This window comes from Megascapheus bottae, chromosome 12 (genome assembly GCF_031878675.1).
Source record: "Megascapheus bottae isolate mThoBot1 chromosome 12, mThoBot2.hap1, whole genome shotgun sequence".
Classification (NCBI taxonomy): Eukaryota; Metazoa; Chordata; class Mammalia; order Rodentia; family Geomyidae; genus Megascapheus; species Megascapheus bottae.
Window position 1 is genome coordinate 8083486 of NC_143520.1, and position 7118 is coordinate 8090603.

Sequence of the window (7118 nt, forward strand, 5' to 3'; positions counted from 1 at the left end):
ATTAACCAAAGGGCAACAAAAGAGAAGAGAAAAAACATAGTACATTAAGAACAACAATCACTCGTATATAAGCACTTGTTTCCATGTCCTGGAGGTCCGTTAATTTAATCTCATCCTATATGGCCTTATGTACCTAGGTTTGGAGCTATTATAATCCTATGCTAGGAGAGTCCAAGGTTTGTACTAATTATTACAAATGAGGGGAATGAGCCTATGTTCCTTTGGGTCTGGCTCACTTCACTTAATATGATTTTTTCCAAGTCTTTGCATTTCTTACAAATGGGGCAATGTCAATCTTTCTGATGGCAGTATAGAATTCCATTGTGTATAAATACCAGTGGATCTTGTTGATCCAATCATCTACTGAGGGGCATCTGGGTAAGTTCCTTATCTTGTAAATTGCTGCTTTTTTACAATCTGTATCTGGTGGGACTTGGATACTCTTAGATACAAACATTGTAATTTAAGAGTATATAGGCCCTAAAATTTGTCCTTTTTTGCAGTATATAAGCCCTAAAAATTCAAATTTAAGTTTGAATATTTACCTCACAAAAAAGAAATTTACTGTACATGGCAAGTATAATTAAAACATTAATATGATGTATGAAGTTATTCATGTTTTTCCTCAAAACGAATCTTCTTATTGTCTAGAGCAAGAATGGCTTTGCCTACTACTACAAGTTGACACATCTAAAAAATTTGTAGTGGTTTGCTTTGTTAAAAAAAAACCAACAACAAAACCTTTGATTTTTTTTAGCATCAAAAAAGAATCAAACATTTGGAATGCATTTGTATTCTCAATGATGTTTTCATATAGCCAAACTATAAAATAGTACAGAATAAAATAAAACTGAGATGTTTGAGATATGCTTTGAAGACTTGGGTTCTATTTTGCATGTTTGTACAACATTTCTTTGATAATTCCTATAATAATTAAGTTACCTTATAGCTTATTTCAGAACCACAATCCTACTGAAAAAGATTAAGGATTTTTTTTCTGCTGTCCTCTTAGCCACCCATTCTGTAGCTACCAAAGAAGAATGGTTAAGGTTTTAGTGATTTCTGATAAGACCAATTTGTCCCCAACACCCTTAACCCAGCAAAAAATTGTAAGCAATAGTTTGATTGCAGCATGACTGTCTAGCACTCCTTTTGGATCAGAATAGCACACAAGTTCCAAATTGGGTGTCAGCACAGGATTGCTGAGTATATGGAATTGGAAAGGGAAGTTGAAGTGTATGAGTTTCAGATACAGACAGTGAACTTCAAGCTTCTGCATTCTAGCTGTGGAGCAAGAGGTATGATGGTTGACACTTCTGTTTCTAACAGTGCCTTTCATAGACATTAAATGGTTCACTTTTGTGCATTATAGGTTTTTATTGTCTTTAGAGAGTGATTTATGGTCTTAGTTTTACATTGTTGTCCTCAAGGGATACTACCCTGTCACCCTGTTTAATTTTTTAGATCTTTGTCTTCATTAGTACAGCAATTTTTGCTTGTAATCATTGTACTAGACCTCATTGATAAGCTAAGACAGTATGAGATTCATAGTGCTGGCATCTAACCTTTCTACTGGCTTCTTGACCCTTCTGCTTCCGAAACATGGGTTCATTTTTTTTTTTAATAAAAAAAACCACATACACACACAAGGTAAAACTCCATCTATTTTTCACGCACATTGTGGCAGTTTAAAGGTTGGTCAGAATCAAATATTGTACTTTCAAATTTGATAATGTATGAGTGCAGAAGGATGACCTTTGATACATGGTCATACATCAACATGACATGAGCAGTAAATGCAGCAATTACCTTTACTACATTAGAATGGAGTGTTAGTTTTCATCTTCAATGCAATTCTTACAAAAACAAAAATGAAAAAAAATGAAATTTATAAAGTATCTTTGGAAATAGTCCTAATCTATATATACTTACTTTCAACATGTTTAGTTTTCATACATTCTAGTTGTTCACTAAACAATGATGTTAATATCTGATGATACTGGGGCAGTTTGATAGAGAACTACTTTGTGTTTTATGAGCTTAGTTTTCAAGAAGATTAAACACTTTCAATACAAAAGAGTTTTACCTTTGTACTTATGGTCATCTAAAGATTGTTAAATGACGGATTTTTATTGGGGCTAGGAGTTTGGCCTAGTGGTAGAGTCCTTGCCTAACATGCACAAAAACCTGGGTTTGATTCCTCAATGATGCTGAGGCTTAAGTGGTGGAGCTCTAGCCTTGAGAAAGCTCAAGGACAGTGCTCAGGCCCAGGACTGGAAAACAAAAAACAAAACAAAACAACCCCCAAAGGATCTTTATGTTACGGCAACACATACTGCATATAGCTTCTGCTACTGTCATTCATATGTCTCTTAATGAATACTTCCTATGTGGTAGGCACTGGAGGCAGGTAATGAATTAAGACATGGGCCCTATTCTCAGAAAGTTCATAGTGCATGTATTTAGTAGTTACACGCAAACATAACCTTACTGAGTAAGTGCTAAGTGAATTTGACGTACAGTCAGGAGACCAAGTGTTTATTCTGGCTCTCAACAACAGTACAACCTTACGGAGCAGTTACAGGAACTTTTGAATATATAGAATGCATACTGCACAGAACTTCTATGAAAAGTAAGGGAGCATCTAGGCCAAGTGTGGCTCTGAATGGTAAAGTTCCTTTATCTGTTACTTCATTTTCTAGTTTACTATTTCTTTGTAAATTCCTTTTGCTGGTATAGACTCAAGGAGTTCTTTAGATATTTTCTGCAGAATTTTGTATGCATGCATATTGCTCTTGGAAGAGAGTATATAGATCTTATCTAATTTTCTAAGAGTCAACAGAGTAGGAATATTAATTTTTAAAAACAAGAAAAAAAGCTAAATATATTAACATTATTCTAATATTTGGATTAATGATAAAAAGGTATTACCATACCTTTTCTTCTGGCTTAGAAGAATCCTTCACACTACCTTCATGAACAGAAGCTGTCAGGTGCAAAACATACAATGCCATACATTAGTGATAAAATTAATATAAACATGAGAAGGGGTAGCAATGATTGTTAAGTAATGCACCTTCTATCTGGCGAATATAATGTAACCCTTCTATTAATTACAAAATTTTATTAATTAAAAAGATTAGTATAAGTGTGGGCTGGGAGTTTGGCCTAGTGGTAGAGTGCTTGCCTAGCATGCACTAATGTCTGGGTTCGATTCCTTGGTACCACATACACAGAAAAAAGCTGGAAGTGATGCTGTGGCTCAAGTGGTAGAGCTCTAGTCTTGAGAAAGCCCAGGAACAGTGTTGAGGCTCTGAGTTCAAGCCCTTAGGACTAGCAAAATAAACTGGTAAAAAAATTAGTTGTAAAAATGTATTCAGTGTCTTGACTGTTTTTAGATCTTTGATAACTTCAGTGATTATTTTCAGAGGTGAGGATAGCTTAAAATTTGCCATGCTTTTGACAATGAATTAGGAGGTCAGAGTATTGTGAGGAATCCTAAGATGTATTGGATTTCATATAAATATATTATTTCTACCTCCCCTTTTCCTAATTTCTTTATCAAAGGTCTTCCCCTCCTAAGAAGTTCCTGCTGTGATACAATGATACCATAAAAATAATTTTATTCACAAATGCCTGCCTATTTTTACCTGTTGGTTTTTTTAATACTGTAATACCCAATGACACAATATTTAAACAGCTATTTTACTGTATTTTATCATTGTAACACATTGATTTCTCTTGTTTTGTACTTAGATTATCCTATCTATGTATGTATCTCTCTCTACATGTGTGTTTATACGTATTGTGTGTATTATGTGTGTGTGTGTGTGTGTGCCTGTCATGAGGCTTGAACTCAGGGCCTGGGCTCTATCTCTAAGCCTCTTTATGCTCCACTACTTCCAGCTTTTTCTGGTTATGTAGTACTGAGGAATTGAGGACTTCATGCATGCTTGGCAAATGCTCTACCACTAAGCCATATTCCCAGTCCCCCCGTATGTATGTGTGTATGTATATATGCATCTATCTGTCTATCTGCCTACCTACCTACCTACATATGTACATTCATTTTTTTGCATGCAGGTATAAGGGCCTGAACAAGGGCCTTGAGCTCTTTTGCTCAAGGCAGGTGCTCTACTATTTGAGCACTCTTCTGGCTTTTTGGTGGTTAAAGTCTCACAGACCTTCCTTCCTTCCCTTCCTCCCTTTCTTTTTATTCTCTTTCTTTCCTTTTTTCCCTCTTCCTTTTTCTTTTTTCTTTCTCTCCTCTTTCTTTTCTCTCTCTCCTTCCTTCCTTCCTTCCTTCCTTCCTTCCTTCCTTCCTTCCTTCCTTCCTTCCTTCCTTCCTTTTTCCTTCCTTCCTTCCTTCCTTCCTTCCTTCCTTCCTTCCTTCCTTCCTTCCTTCCTTCCTTCCTTCCTTCCTTCCTTCCTTCCTTCTTTCCTTCTTTCCTTCCTTCCCCTCTGTTCTTTCTGTCTGGACTGACTTCTAATGGTGACCCTCAGATTTCAGCCTCCCTAAGTAGCTAGGATTACAGCTTTGGGATACCAGTGCTTGGCTTTTTTAAACCAAAACTTTCTCTGACTGTAATATTCTATGAGAGAATATCTCACCCTTGGTTCTTATAGCTCCTTTCACATGGTCTCAAATCTATTACTGCCCATTTGGTAGCAGCAGAAGTATGTAGATATTTATCCTCAGAAAAAGATAGGCATCCTTTGACTTAACCTTTTACACACACACACACACACACACACACACACACACACACACACACACGCAGAGAGCAGCTGTCAAATGATAATGAGTTTCCTCCTCATACACAAGCAGGCTGAGGGCGTGATGCCTAGTCTCCTTTCCTTTTCATCTCTGTTTCCCCTGAATATATATTTTGAACATATGTTTGTCTTGCAGGTCAAATCCTGTTGTTTGTAAAATGAGGTTTATAGAGTTGTTATAGAGAAAAAAGTGGGGGTGTCAATGTTCAAGAATGGATGGGAGAGGGTATTTAAATTAAATATATTTAATGTGTTAATGTGAGAAAATGTTTATGATTTATTAAAAGTAGATACAGTCTGGTCTCATGGGTAAGAATATAGCCTTATATGTGTGTATATGTATGCTTGAAAAAGCGAAAAAGTGGAAACCGAAGTGTTCTACTGATTACATTTCAATTACAGGATATAAATTTTTCTTATCTTTTTCTTCTGTTTTCTAAATTGACTGAAATGCATTATTTATCAACTTATTTCTAATTGGTTGTCTAAATTTACTGTTTTTAGATAAAAATTTAAAACTTGAAGGTATATTACAGGAAGATTTCTAAAATTAGTAGGTCAGCTAGTTCCAAATTAAAAACATTTATATGCATAAAGCTTTTGGGAAAGAGTTAAACAGCTTTGAAAGTGGGAATCAAAGCCTAAGGAGAAAGAAGGGGTTTATCTGAGCAATAAAGTATAGGGACCCTTGTTACCTTGGAAATAATGAAGAGGAATAAATGCTTTATGAATGTTATGGGCTTGAAAATAAGGAAAAAATAGGAGGAGCTCAGATCATTTTTATTCTTTCAGCAGCTTTTAATGCACTCTGTTTATAGAATACTATGAAAGCCCCCACACATTTGCATATTTTCTCTGCCTCTATATGTATATATATATAGACATTCACAGCTCATTAATTCCTTTAATTAAGAGAAATGAATCAAAGCCTTTGTCTCTAATAAGTACTCACTTTGTTATACTCAATATGGCACTATAATATTTGATCACTCCTTAATATATTTCTTTGGAAGTCATACAACTGAGTTTATATGGAAATTATTACTTACAGATACTAAAATACTTTCCTATACCCAGCTTCTGATACAAATGTAGAAATGATCACAAGTTTCTATGTAGTAATAACATTCTACTACTATTGTGTATAGAATTGTCTTGAACAAGCAGCAATTATAGCAAAGACAGAAGCTTTACAAATTAGGATTTTTGTGACAATAGAGAATGAATTTCATCAGATGACAATCTAGGTGGATTTATACCATGTAAAATAAAATGTTACAAAAATATTTACTTAAGATTTCACTTTTTAAATGTATAGCAGTTTAGGCTGTCTACACACAATTGATTAAATTGGTAAAATTGTTTAATTTACCCAGTTTGCTGTTATGACTATACACACACACACACACACACACACACACACACACATATATATATATATGATTTTCATTTTTATCTTACAAAGGAAGAAATTGATGTTCAAAATTTAGTAATTTAAGGTTATTCAGTAAGTGATAAAGGCAGGACTTGAACTTAGACTGATCAGGAGGATTGCTAATCAAGCTTATAAATATTTCATTGTTAACACACATCTCCCTTATGAACTAAAATATGCTAATGATTCATAATCATATTTTTGGTTCAATATTTTGAAAAAGTAAAGAACATTCTGAAAAATTCATTTAGTAAGAACTTCTTAGGTTAACCTGATTTTTTATGAGCTATTGTTGATTTCCTCATACAAAAATCAAATAGTAATATAAATTTTTAGTATGTAAATTCTTTGATTCTGTGTCATTTAAAAAGTTATTAACTGGTATAGTGGTACATACTTGTGATCATAACAGGAAGCTGAGGCAGAAGAATTGTGAGTTCAAGCTAACCTCAGATACATAGTATAACTTTGCCTTTTTTTCAGGAGAAAAAACCAAAACACAACAAAAAAATCCCCAAAAATCTCTCATAAGATTTTACCTGAAAGCAATGAAAAAGGATTTAGTATTTCTTGTTTCATAAAAGTATTCTTTTCTCAAATTCACATTAAATGTTGATTTGTCTTATACCAAGGTTGCAAGACTCTGCCTTGACTCTGTTCTGCTAATTGATTCTTAGGTATTTTCAACTTTCTACATAGAACAGTGCTTAGCAAACAGTAGTTCTGCATGCATGTTTGTCAAAGTGTTTCTTAGAAGGACACCGTGGACCAACATTAGATACTCACCTCCTCCGAGATTCAGGCTTCTCAGCTGTAATGAAGCAATCTTAATTTTGAGTTTCTGTGTGCCTTTACATCTTTAATGTGGCATAGTACTAGAAGTCGTGAACGGACATGGATGCTACCC